At 40.5% G+C, this 14,762-nt stretch overlaps 1 protein-coding gene and 1 pseudogene across 5 annotated transcripts in view; one reads left to right on the forward strand and one right to left on the reverse strand.

The window, feature by feature from the left end:
• Nucleotides 1-14,762, reverse strand: part of FAT3 (FAT atypical cadherin 3) — a 703,955-nt gene that overhangs the window by 574,978 nt on the left and 114,215 nt on the right. The gene's annotated exons all lie outside the window — the stretch shown is intronic.
• LOC116269818 lies at nucleotides 7,303-7,766 on the forward strand (annotated as a pseudogene).

Consider the following 14,762-nt stretch of genomic DNA (forward strand, 5'->3'; position numbering starts at 1 on the left):
CCAAGGTCATATTTCACCTCTCTGTGGAAAACTCTGCTTGCTTACCCTGAGCTTTAAGTCTAAGTATGGCTTTATAACAAGAAGAGTATTTTATTTACAGGGATATAATATCACCTTTGTCATTCTCCACAAGGGGAAAAAAAATCCCAAACCAAAGCCTTCAGCTGGTTCTGCCAAATAGCCAAGTAGACCATTACCAAAACCCAACCTTTTTCATTATAATAATGCTCTAAATTCTAACTTTTTCCAATGATGCAAATCTTCCTGTCTAAGAGTGGTCTCTTAGGAAAGAAGTCAGTCAGCGTGAAGCAAGAGTAATTCAAGTTGGTTCTGAGAAAAATGGAAGATTCAGCCACACAGCGGCAGTGTTATGAATACCCTCCTTTATTTTCTCCCCAGGTGCTAGAAATATTTCCATATAACACTGGTCAATGTCAAGTATCATTTCATCAGTAAATGCTTCAAATTCAGGAGTAATTCAACCAGGGGCTATCAGAAGGAAAGATTAGCATGTTGTTCAAGCCTTTTAAAAATCACTTCTCTCTCTGGAGAAAGAAATTCATCATGGTATAAGAGGAAAAAAAAGTAAGGAGAGGATATAATTTGCTCCTATGCTTGGCTGTCTGATGAAAATATTCCAGAAAAATGCATTTCATTTTTTCTCTTGTAGGCCTCGCTGACAGAAACCAAAGGGTAAATATATTAGTATTCTCCCATGCTTAAGATTTTAAAAAAAGAAAGAAAAGAAAAGAAAACCTTTCCTAGTAATAGCATTTACTCTGGAAAAATAGCTTGGAAGAGAAAAGGGGCCAAATCATTTCAAATGGAACAAATAAATAGTGTTAATTCCAATAGTTGGGGGGCAAAATGCAGTTCAGAAAAAAAAAAAGTGCTTGGAGAGCCTCTGATTGCTACAGTCTGACACAATGGATTTTTACTGCTCTGCGAAGTCCCTGCCATCTGCTATATTTTCAAAAGTTAACATCTTTTTAGCCATCCCAATTGCCATTCCCCTTTAAAAGTGAGTCTCCTTCAAGGAAAAGAGAATCTACAAAGTAAAATCAGAAGACAGGAAAGCAGAAGATAGAGGACCTTCCCTTGTTGCACCCCTTTCCTGTTGAGAAAGAGATGGACACATAGGGCAAGAGGAAAGCTAGTGCGTGCTGGGGAGCGGAGGCTTGGGCATACGCAGAGCTGCCATACTTCATTGAGGTGAAGGAGCATCACGTGACCATTTTCCAAAGAATGGAAACTCCAAAAAAAGATGTGATAAATGATAATACATCCTGAATTTTGTGGAGGACTTATGAGAGAAAAATAATTCAGTTCCAAATCTTACCATGTTTACACATGGGACAGTTCTTGCCCTAGACAAAGCAGACATAGGCTCAAGCAGGTGGTTCTGTAAGTGCTTCTCTATTTGGCTAAACATCCCCCAAGAATGTAAGGCAGCAACACAGAGTTCATCCATGGCAGGTAGACAATGAAAATTTGCTAAAATGAATTGAATGAGAAGAGTGATACACACTCAGCTCTCTAAAACGGGATAATATTAGCTATGTCTGGCTTCATGAAGGTTGGGATATGAGCAGATGAGTACCAGGAGAGGAGGAGGGAGAAAATAATTGTGCAAGAAATAAAGAAACAATATATCACAAAATGACTGAGACTCTAAAACAGTATTTCAGGCAGCAATCTGAATGAACTCAAAAAGGAGAAGAAGAAACCAAACAGCTTAACATTTATTAATAGAAGGATGAACACACTGCGGAGAGGTAGAAATTATACCATGGGAGGAGGAAAAGAAGATTATTTGGAAATAGGCAGCAATAAGCATTCCAAGGATTTAAAAGAGCTTGCATGTGGGTCAAGGAATACAGTCTAGAAGTTTGCTGACAATCCAGAAATCTTGTCAGTCTTGTCTCCTGATATTACCATCACTGACAACGGTGTCTTAGCAAACAAGGCAAAATGCAAATCTTGTTCCTTCAGCTCCCCCATATTCCCCATTAAGGTTACTTATTATTGACTGGTGCATATAAGCCCATATTATCTGGATTAGTACTCAGTGCTAATGAGACCAAGGTTACCCCTTCAATCACCACATGGGACTACCCAAAGAGTCCTTCTTCCTAAGAATAGGTCAACACGGACAGCTCTCAACTACCCTTCATCTCCACTAAAGAGCCCGAGGCTGCAGAATCCTGAGTCAGTGGGATCCTCTTCTTACATGCTCACTTAAGAAAACATTGTCTTACAGGGACAGGATATTTGTAGACATTTTTGTAGACATGCCTTAAAGAAAATGTCCAAGAACCTCCAGCTAGTTATTTCAGCATAAGCAACCTCAGCCTAACATTCTAGGTCCAGGACAGGGTTACTATCCCAAGGCAGCCACAAATAGACCAGGTGTGAGATCGTCCAGCCCGTCAGAGTTGGCCTGAGTAGAATGCTGCCCCCTAGAGGTGCTGCCACAGAGAACAAGACAAAGCCAGTTGATGGAGCTCATCCTAAGAGAAAACTAGTCTTCCGGATCTCTGCAAATCCTGCTGCACATCCCAAATTTTGACAACTGCATCTTAGCAAACAAGGCAAAATACAAATCTGGCTCCTTCAGCTCTCCCATAGTCCCCATTAAAGTTATTTATTATTGACTGGTGCATATAAGCCCACATTGCCTGGATTAGTACTCAGTGCTAATGAGACCAAGGTCACCCCTTCAATCATCCCATGGGACTACCCACAGAGTCTTCCTAACATGGATCTTTAGAAGAATTAGAACTTGGGGTGGGTAACGTATGGCCAATGAAGTGACTTCCTAGGCCATGTTATACCCTTGAAATGAGGTTACCAAGGGCAATCAGCTTGTTTTGCTCCTTCAGTCCCCTCTTTGGGAACCTGGTATCATTTTTGAAACTGAAAGCCAGAGTGAGAAAGCAATCCAATGCAGACGGTTCAAAGAGAAAATGAATGCATAATAACTCAGTGAATTCAAATACAGTTAGGGCCATGGAGACACAGCAGATTGCAGTTCACAGCCAATGAGGTGAATGAGAGAACAACTAAGGGGCCAGGCATTGGTTGACTGTGCAAAAGATGACAGCAATCCTACAGCCTTAAGCCACTCACCAGTCTGACATCTCCACTCTCATCCCCTCCACAGCATTCCTGCTACAACCAACCAGCCACATAGCTGAAACCTGCACAAATCCTAGCCCTGCAGAAACATTTCAATGCCTTTCCCATGCTTTCAGGATAGTAAAGACCAAAACTGGCAAGGCTGAGGCTGAAACATTTCTGCCAAATTTGAGTCTGGCTTCTTCTTTTCTTTTTTTTTTTTTTGAGACAGAGTCTCACTCTGTCACCCAGGCAGGAGTGCAGTGGTGTGATCTCAGCTCACTGCAAGCTCCGCCTCCTGGGTTCACACCATTCTCCTGCCTAAGCCTCCAGAGTAGCTGGGACTACAGGTGCCTGCCACCGCGCCTGGCTAATTTTTTGTATTTTTAGTGGAGACAGGGTTTCACTGTGTTAGCCAGGATGGTCTCAATCTCCTGACCTTGAGATCCGCCCGTCTTGGCCTCTGAAAATGCTCAAATTACAGGCGTGAGCCACCACGTCTGGCCCCTGGCTTCTTGTTTGGCTTATCTCAAACCACTCTGCTTTCCAACGACACTGGTCTTTTTTTGATCCTAGCAGAACATTTCCCACTTCAGGAGCTTTGCACGTTTTCCAAGTTCAACTGGCTTCCTCTTTCCTGATTTCCCATCATGAAAACATGCACAGAGTCACTGCAGCTTCCATATTCTTCAGGGCAGATTTATGTGATCTCCAAGATTACGTATGGCCCCTGTTATGTGTCCTCAGAGCACATAGAACATTTCATTTGCAACACTTACTACTATTCTAAATATATTTAATAAGGCTATTTGACTAATATCTGTTACTCCAACTTGACTATAAACTGAATGAAGAAAGGCACTTTCTCTTTGGACATCAGTTATCCCACACAAAACATACATACTACTGGACACATAGTAGGTGTTCAATAAATATTTGTTGTTTAATGAACTAAAAATGTATTATGAAACTCCAAGAAAATATAGGATTAGATCAGTGTTTTCTCATAGAGTAAGGGGCAATTTTGACCCCATGGGACATTTGGCAATCTTTACAGACATTTTTGTTATCACAATGAGAAGGATGCTGCTGGCATCTAGTGGGTATAGGCCAGAGATGCTACTAAATGTCCTACCTAGCACAGCCCCTGAAACACAGAACTTACAGGCCTAATATGTCAATATTGTTCAGGTTGAGAAACCCTAGATTAGCGGAACTAATTCAACTATAGTGGGAAGGGTAGAGCCAATGATATATTAATAGAAAAAAGCAATTCCCAAGAGGAATTTTTTCATAGCTGAGGCACTGCATAGAGCTCCTCTGCTGCCATTGAGAGGTTCTGGGGATCATGCTCCAGGCAAGGTCAGCTCTGCATGTCTGAGGTTAGAAATTGGGTTCCCTTCTACTGGAGCTGGGATGACTTCCATCCCTACAGTGTAAACCTCACTGGGTTCTGAGGTCTCCACCCACAACAGAGAATTAAGGATCCATCACCTCTTGGTGGTAGAACCAAGATTTCTTCAGGAAGTATTCTCATGTAGCAAGGCCATTAGTCAGTCACCTTGACAGTTAGAATCCCCGTTTGTTCCCAAGGACTAATGTTCTCCAGTTTTTGGCCAACCTGACTTGTATCTCACTCTTTACAGAAGCATTTATTCTGCCAACAAAATCAAGACCCCAGAAGATTAATCTTCTCAGGTCAACACAGGGCCACCTCTCCAGAGGCTCGCATAATTTTCTCTGCATGACTACCAAGACCACAGCCTCCCAGGCCTTCAAGTGGCCTCACTTTTGCATGACTTTGAGGAAATCATTTTACTCTGGAGCATGGTTTACGAGGCAGTGGCTGTCAAATCCTGCCCCGCATTGTGAAACCAAGTATAATTGCCATAACTCTACCCCAAGCTACAATAACCTAAACCGATTTTAAACGCTTCTCCTTAATATCAGCAGCTTCTGCAAAGGAAATAGGATCATCGCTTTGACAAGCCTTAAACTAAGAAGCCTCATTCTATGTACGTAAGTAGATAGTTTTCTTCTAGTCTACCCCTGAGTATATGTAGTTTAAAACCAAGTATACACATTGCCACTAATTATGTATTACAAATAAATAGTTTACACAGCATATGTAAACTGTGAAAGGGGGAAAGCAGCAATTTTGAGCATCCACAGCAGATGTTTAGGGCAGCTGTACAGGGAAGCTGACAAGAATTTAGATGAAATTTATTTTAATGTCCCACAAGAGTCAGGGAAAGTTTGTTTAACCTTTATCAAACTATTCCACCCAAGGAGTTCAGTTCTGACTTTTCTTTTAGAATAGATTTCTACTGTTGTGTTTAACATGCCTTTCCTATTTCCTTGTTTTAAAAAAAAATCTAGAGAAAAGGCTCTAGTGATTTGACCATTATGAACAAATGTCATTCAGCCACCACAAATGTAAGCCCAGAAATGTGCTTTTCAATGCCCATGTTTTGGCAGCAAATGTTACAAGAGTAAATGATATTAATAAAGAATTTAGCAACAGAAAAGTATGTACAGCAAGTACTTCAAGGTTTGAACTTGAATAATCCAATAGACTATACTACTGTTTTCAAGAACTATTTTCCGTCAGGAGTAGTGGCTCACGCCTGTAATCCAGCACTTTGGGAGGCCGAGGCAAGTGGATTACCTGAGGTCAGGAGTTCAAGACCTGCCTGGCCAACATGGTGAAACCCCATCTCTACTAAAAATACAAAAATTAGCGGAGCATGGTGGCAGGTGGCTGTAATCCCAGTTACTCGGTAGGTTGAGGCAGGAGGATGGCTTGAATTCAGGAGGTGGAGGTTGCAGTGAGCTGAGATCCCACCACTGCACTCCAGCTTGGGCAATGAGAGGGAAACTCCATCTCAAAAGAAAATAAAAAAGAACTATTTTCCAGATGAAAAAGAAAAATGTTAGCTCCCAGCCATATGTGGCTTAACAATACCATCCTTCCATTACTTTTACGTTTTTGGGAGAAAGAACAAACGATAAAACTGGCAAAAAGTTACTTAGACTAAATGTCCTGAACCAGAAATTTGGGCATCAACTACTCTTTGCCTCACACATATTTTTGCAAGCTCAAGTGCCAGGCATTCAAGAAATATTTGTTGAATTGGGAAACAGTAGCAAATAGCTAACACAGAATAAGCTCTTAGCAGGTTGCCAGATTTTACACATCATTTCTATGTTATCTAAGCTAACTTAAGGGTTTGTGTTTCTAGAGTCAAGGGTGTTAAGAGGCAGGAACTTCAGGGGATATTTAGAGCAGCAGCCCCACCAGGGAGGTAAAACAATGCTTCTGAGGGCTGAGTATATGTCACACAGGCTGGCGGATGGCTACGATAAAATGAGGTCCCAAGCCCCGGACCAAAAGTAAGTGGTTATAATACTATTATATTTTAAAAGGGTTTTTATGGAAGAACAAAGAACATGCTTATTTGCCGTCCTCTCACACAATCTTAGATGAAAGTCATACAGTCTACAATTCTACTTCTCCTACTTCAGTTTACTTGGATTCAACATTTCACTACCAGATCAACAAGAATAATTATCTGATAGTTTAAGATTATTTGATTGTGTTAATCAAATACCTTCTGGTTATTTGGTTTTATAAAAAATGACCAAAAAAAAAATCAGTTCTGTTCTAGGCAATCATAATATTGATCTCTCCACTAAGTAAACATGACGCAGATTTGTGTAATTTTGCCCTTTAAAGTTCATGTAAAGGTATCAGATCTTTATCATCTGTATTATAAAATCCACATAGAAGCTGGGCGCAGTGGCTCACGCCTGTAATCCCAGCACTTTGGGAGGCCAAGGTGGGTGACGAGGTCAGGAGATCAAGACCATCCTGGCTAACACGGTGAAACCCCGTCTCTACCAAAAAAATCACAAAATTAGCGGGGCGTGGTGGCGGGCACCTGCAGTCCCAGCTACACGGGAGGCAGAGGCAGGAGAATGGCGTGAACCCGGGACGTGGAGCTTGCAGTGAGTCCGGGACTTGGAGCTTGCAGTGAACCCGGGACGTGATGGCAGAGATGCGCCACTGCACTCCAGCCTGGGAGACAGAGCGAGACTCCATCTCAAAAAAAATAAATAAATAAAAATAAAAAAAAAATCCACATAGAGTCTATAGGAGTTGGAGACCCTGCAGGACTATGTGTCATGGCAGCTGGGCTATTAAGTTTGAGCACTCCCGGTCTTTTGGAGGCAGGGGCGACGCAAAGGCTCCTGGCCACCCACGTCCGTTGGGAATCCAGCTTTTCCAGGACTGTGGTCGCCCGTCTGCTGTGGTGTGAAAGCAGCCCCCCGAACTTACCATACACTGGCAGGAGGACCCAGATCTCGAGGACTAAAACTTCTATGAGAAGAACCCAGACTCCCATTGTTAGGACAAGGACCCCGTTTTGGACATCTGGAACATGCGAGTTGTCTTCTTCTTTGGCGTCTCCATTGTTCTGGTCCTTGGCAGCACCTTTGTGGTCTATCTGCCTGATTACAGGATGCCAGAGTGGGCCCATGATGGAGCTGAGATGCTTGTGAAATACCAAGAGGCCAATGGCCTTCCCATCATGGAATGCAACTGCTTCCACCCCAGCAAGATCCAGCTGCCAGAGGATGAGAACTGACCAGTTGCTGAGTGGAGCTCAAGAAGTATCACCTTCCCCACCCCTTGCCTGCCATTCTGACCTAATTAAAGGGGCTGAAAGTCTGAAAAAAAAATCCATAGGAGTCAACGCATACCAATCTGATGTTTTTGAAACTTTGTACTTTGTTGTGTCTGTTTGATTTTGGGATTGATTTTGGAATGACTGTCCTACTATATCTTGTTCTTCCTTCTCCACTGATTCCATTTTAATTTCATTTTCAATTTCCTTTTATAACATGTTCATAATTTATGTGACACACTGTGTCCCCTTGATTCTAGACTAGGGTCACCTGAAAACCACTAACCTATAACTGCAAAAAACAATGTGCATATACTTAACATTACTGAACTGTACATTTAAAAATGGCTAAGATGGTCAATTTTACATGTTTCTTTTTTTAAACAATTCAAAATTTTACATATATATATATATGTAAGGCATATATATATATATATGCCTTCTCTAGGGATGGTACTTTTAAGGTTTTTTATATAAGGTGCAGAACACCTGAGCTTTACGGCAGAGCCACAATATTTTTGGAATGAGAGTGGGAGGGAGTAGTTATTGACTGCATAATTTCACACAATTACCTCACTTAAACCCAAGGACATGCACAATAATTACAATACATCACCTTCTGTCCATCATCTGATCGATTGCAAAACTCTAGTCTGTCAAGAAAGCCACTTAACCTAAATAACAAGTCAAAGAGCGAAACCTTCAATTTGAAATCATTTGGGAATTTTGAGTACATTTGGTGTCTAAGGAGGGAAAGATAGGTGAGGATAATTTTTCCTTTTCTTTCCCTATTTTTTTTTTTTAAACAAAAGCAAGTGTTTAGGTTTCTCATGTAGACCAACAGAAGTAACACATAAGATGGGGACAAATGGACTACAGGTAACTCCCAAAGATGCTCAAAGTGAGCAGAGGACAGAGATGGTTTCATGTCTAACGTTGCTGCTGTGGCATCATCGGACATCGCGGCGACATCATCAGACATTTAATGTAGTAAGCATTTCTCCTTTGTAATATATGCAGAGCTCATCAAGATCCTGGTGACACCAGTCCCTTCTGGATAAGAATTTCCACGGGTCTAATCAGTGGTGAACACGCAGGGCAGTCCCTCCAGCCTGACATTCCCTCATGTAAGCCTAATTTAATTGTGGCCAATTCTTATCTGAGTCAGCTCTTCACCCACAGAAGAGAGAAACTCTGAACAGGTTTCACACATGCTGGCCTAGGGCTGTTTCAACTGACATCTTCCATAATTGAGGCAGCTATCTTTTCTCCTCCAGGTAATGTTTCCATATTCTACCAGGGAAAGAATGATAAGCTAGATATGAATGAAAGGCATTATTTGCAAGTGGGGTGTGCCCTCCTAACTCATGGGCAGAATCACTTCTTTATTGACAGCATTTTCTGGAATCCCACTACAGATGATTAAAATTAAAAAGAAAGAAGAAAAACCCTAGGCAATAGATCAGCTTTTTTGTAGAAGGTATAAAATGGATCCTGATAAAAGTGGAACCTGTCAAAAGTCATAAGGCATAATTTCATTAAATTTTAATTTTGTTAAAATTAAAAATGCATTACTCTTACTTTTAAAGATCTACCAAATGGAATGATATTACACTCCTTTTTTTATTGAGACAGGGTCTCAGTCTTTCCCACCCAGGCTGGAGTGCAATGGTGCAATCATGGATGGCTGCAGCCTTGACCCCCCAGGCTCAAGGGATCCTCCCACCTCTGCCTCCTGAGTAGCTGGGACCACAGGTGCAAGTCACCACACCTGGCTAATTTCCATGTTTTTAGTAGACACAGGGTTTTGCCATGTTGCCTAGGCTGATCTCAAACTCCTGGGCTCAAGCAATCCACCTGCCTCGGCCTCTGAAAGTGCTGGGATTACAAGGTGAGCCACCGCACCTGGCCTCCCTCTTTAAGTCATTACTCTCCCTTCTTCATGATCTCACTTTAAATGAGAAGACATGGCAAAATGCAAATACTTGAATCCTGGTCAACTACATTGCTTATCAATTCAGTTTTCACCCTCAATTTTCTCACCAACTGTAATCTATTTAAACTGAGGAGTAAATGCAAAAGTTTTTCTCCCTTTTAGCTTTTATTGGGGGGAGGGAGAATCAAGGAAGAACCATGATTAAAGAGATGTTTTAGGTAGAGTATAAATGCTTTGTAGCTCCTGTGTATGAGATATAACTGAGGAGAGTACCAAACATCCTGCCCTTCCTTCAAAAACACCTTGCTACTGTTTTCATGGAGAAAAAAAACATACTTTTAAGGTAAGACGTGTATTTATGAGGCAGAAGTAGAGAGAATGATAATTTGAACATAATTAGAATTTATAAAAAAAATTCATGGTTTTTCTAGTTTTTGATCAAGGCTAGAATCTGGAGAATTTTGATTATGTTACGGGACTTACAGCTTTAAATTCTCCACCAAATAAGGGGATTCTGAGAGAAAACACACTTGTATACAGAGAAGAGAAGAAGGCAAGGTGCAGAGAGACAGCTGGATGGACACTGATGACTTACTACACCTTCCTCTTGGTCCCAGGTCCCAGGGCCAGCTGCAGCGTTACTTGAATCCTTCACTCTCTTATACTAGAATTTCAATGATTCCAGGGTAAGTCAGATAATTAAATTACTAATATGACTTAAGGAGAATCTGAAACACACAGGAATCACTATTATAATAAATATTTGTAACTTTACAAAGGATCAGACCAATGGTGCTGAAGCCCAAATACCATTAACACGATTCCACATGTGGAATCACAAAGGAGCTGAATGACCTAAGACAGCTGTTTGACCTCTTCATTCCTCCCCAGTCATTTCGGTAGGACTTATAAGTATCTGGCCTTCTGTTCTGCTGATTTTCAGCTTGGTTTCCAGTTTTTATACATAAAAATATGGTGCTTGGGTTCTTAGCATGACCTTGGAGCCATCAATTATCTAAAATTTCTACTTTTTAATGCTGCGATCACTTAAACCGCAATGTTAAGTACACTGGTCCTGCAACTCAATTTAATTCAGCCAACATTTATGAAATACCTAGCAGAGATCAACTTCAAGGAAATTAAGGGAGGGAAAATACTAATATAACATGGCAAATACTATAAAGCAAGGAAACAAAGGGCTATGAGGACACAAAGCGGGGACTAATTGCTGTGTAGGAGCAAGAAAATGGAGGAACTCTATGGAATAGAAGGCAATAAATAGTATCTTACTAAGTGCCTACCAAGTGCCAGATATTGTGATCATGTATGCCTTAAATACATTATTTTATTTTATTCTCACAATGAACTCGGTGAGTATCATTATCTCCATTTTACAGATGGTAAAACTGAGGTTTGAGGGTGCCCAAGGGAGAGAATACAGTCATGGGTTTTTAGTTTCTGTTTCTAATTGGGCCATTAAAGCCCCTTCTTCAGCCCTCTTTTCTGCTTATCACTAGAGACAGAAACCAAAAACCGTGTCTTCAAGCTGCTAAAAGCCTAAAACAAAACAAAACAGAACAACAACAACAACAACAAATTAAGGCAGGTTGGACAAGCTTGGGTAATTAAGGTATTTGGCTTATGTTCCCATTCATATGTGGTAGAGCTATAATTCCAACTTAAGTGTATTTAATTCCAGTGCCTAGGCTCTTACCCACCATGTTATTATGCTCTCATCTGAGGTGGATCACAGAAGACAGAAACAATTCTAATGATTAACTGGAATCTTTTTGGCCCCAAATCCAGAGGGAGCAGAGGAGGTAAAAACACAGATGTGGGAAAGTGCAAGAACTGTCTGAGAAAGAATCAGTGACCCAGTTTAGTTCAACTGAAGGAAGCTCATACACAGGGTGAACAAAGCTTAAGCCCTAAATGTCAAAATGAAGACCATAAACTTTAATCTTGGGCACTTTAGGAGCCCCCTCCCTGCCTGATTTTCCTTTAATGATCAGGTTAGCACCATGATAGAAGAGCTGCTTCAGGAAAATGATGGCTCTTGTAGCTAACATGTGTGAGATATAATTGAGGGGAGCAGAAAGATAAGAAGCAGAAGGGTTTGATACAGAACCCCAAACTGAAAAAGAAAACATCGCGGCCCTTTAGTCAAGTTGATTTATCCCAGCTTTAGTACTTTCTATAGGTATTATTGTTTAATGTATTATTTTTCCACTTATAAATCCCCATGATTACATGCAGAAACAATTTTTTGTCAGCAAATTTTCTAAATGAGTGGGTCTCAAGAATATAGACCAGAAAATTCCATTTAAAAATCAAGAAAATCTGAGTTCCAATTCAGTTTTTCATTTACTTTAGACTACATTGTGTTAGGACATTCACAGAGCCAAAGACAAGAAGGCTAGTACCTCAGTTCTGGAGTATCCAAGTCCGTGATGAAGGAAAAGAAGTCAGGACATGGTTTTATAGTCACTTTGTAAGAAAGAAGGTCAGCTGCTTCCAAAACACCCATGACAGACACTTTAATAAGAAGGGGTTTACTGCTAAACTAACACTCCACACCTGCCCTGAGGGGCTATGTTTAGTGCTATTTTACCATTATCTGCATTTCATGTGCTTCTGCCACAAGCATTTATTTTGTTAAACAAACTATAATATATGACCTGCCTGAAGAGAAAATATTTATTCAGATCCGAAAAGGACTTTTAATACCTCAGAGAGGTTTTCATGAAACTCTCATCTGGGTGGGGGGGGGGGGGAGAAGAAGAAGAAATAAAACATACCTTATATGCACTGCATTTCATTATCTATTCAACCACAGATAATACTTAACTGTGCAACAGCAGTGCTAAATCATGTTAAATTATTCTTGATCTACCACATTTTAAAGATAGGCTGAAACTTATCTCAAACAACCCTCCTAATTATATATTTTATCTGACATGATAAAGTATTTCATTACAGGTTTTATTTTCTTAACATTTAAACAACTGTGTATAGCATTCAATAACATCTGAAAAGCTGTAAATGTATGTTTCTTTCTCTCTCTGTCTCTCTCTTCACACACACACATACACACCCTTTACTCCTGTCAATTTCCCTAACAAGAAATCCCTTCCTTTACTCCATTATCATAATTTGCAAACTAAAGTCAATGGGAACTCATTAAAATACTTCACATTATTCAATATTTGTTGTGTTTATCAGATATTTAAAGCCTTTCCTTCCAAAGTGCTAATATTCTAAAAAATAAAACAATTACACATTTTGAAAGGCATAATAGCAACATTTGAATGAATATTTACCCAAATAAATAATAATGAAGCAATAAAGTACTCCATTTATTTGCATATTTTTGTCCATCACCCAACACAATGCCCTTAGAGTTTATTAAAAACTCAAAATCTATGCAATACAGCTGAAGGAACTACACTCAGAACATGAAGAGCTGAGTTGTACTTCTGTTTGTCTTGGGACCCTGGGCAAAACACTTAAACTCTCTGACCTTGCTCCTCCTCCCCAACCTCACAGAGCTATTTATAAAATCATGTTCCTGAAAGCATCCTGAAATTTAACGGATAAACTATCTTTCATTGTACCGCTGAGGAAGCCAAGGACAAGACAATGAAAATGTCTTGCTCAGAGTTAAAAGGCAGAGGGCAACAGATAGCTCTGCTGGATTCTCCAACAGGCAGACAAATTGTTAGGACATGAATAAAGCAGAGAGGGGGATAGGGCAGCTTCCATGGATTAATGCCAAATTCTGCAATCATAAAATCTAGAAACACACTCTTTTAATTTCAACATACATGGAGTTCTGTAATATTTCAAAGAGGTCTCAATTTTATTTTGACTTACATAGATGGGCACATCATCATCTTTCGACGTTTAGTGCATCTGAAGGTCTTAAATGGTCTCTAGGAAGGGAATGTTTTTCCTTCAGTTCTGTTTCCACTACATTTCAACTGTTTTTGTGTTTGTTAGCTTTCTTCTCATGCTAAGTGTTGCAACCTTCACTTTAAAAATGCCAAGTCATTTTAATGTTTGACTTTAAAAGCTTACCTGATTTCTAATGACTGTGAAAAACACGTTCAAATAAAGCTGAAGCGTATTAAGTACAGGTCAAATCTTCCTCTAGTATCACCCAGTGTGCAAGCTTCATTCTTCCCCGACAGTTTCTTACTGCAGAAACTGTCAAGGTTTCTGACTCATTGATTGGTAAGGCAAGCTCCCAATGGCTTGGAAAAAGCTAACAAGCTAGAACTGGAGAGAGGGATTCTTGTTGCTTTTTTGTTTTTGGTTTTGGGAAATTTTTTGGCACTCAGCAACAGCTTCTCCTTTGCAACCTGTTCAGAACTCCTTGCATGAAGCTCCCAGGCTATCACAAAAGAGCTGGTGCTTGTGCAACCATTAAACTCTGTTTACTGTCTCAGACAAGAAACAAAGAAAGATAGGTGCCCAGCAACAGAAGCGTAGCAGGAAGAATTTAGGTTGGCCCCCAACTTTCAGAAGCTGAGGTTAAAACAAGTTAGCTAACAGGGGCAGTTTTCTTTCAGCAACTCCTTGAACCCTCAGGACTCAGCAGGCTTGAGGTTTTAACAACTTTTATGGATGTATGAATGCGGAAAGGAGAATGACCAGTACCTCCTCAGGAACTGCCTGCCAAGATCTCCTTACTTTTGAGTTCTCCAAGGCTCAGTTTTTGGAAATGTGAGCTCTGGAGAAAATTCAGAAGTCACAGGCCTTTGTGGCAGCTAGGTGACAATGCAGACTCAAGGCACAAGTCTGAAAGCACAAATGCCTGCCTCTATACTGCCCTTCATCTACCCAAAATGAGGAGTGGGGAGACTTTTTGATATCCAATCTGGAATTCCAGTATTTTAATTTGAGCAGGTGCCGAAGAAACACAGAAGCACTTTGAGATTCTAACAGAGACATTTATACCCCAACTCTGTGTATTGCAGTTAAATTTGGAGAACAGTTCAGTTCTCTGTGATGAGCAGCAA

This window comes from Papio anubis, chromosome 12, assembly GCF_008728515.1.
Source record: "Papio anubis isolate 15944 chromosome 12, Panubis1.0, whole genome shotgun sequence".
Classification (NCBI taxonomy): Eukaryota; Metazoa; Chordata; class Mammalia; order Primates; family Cercopithecidae; genus Papio; species Papio anubis.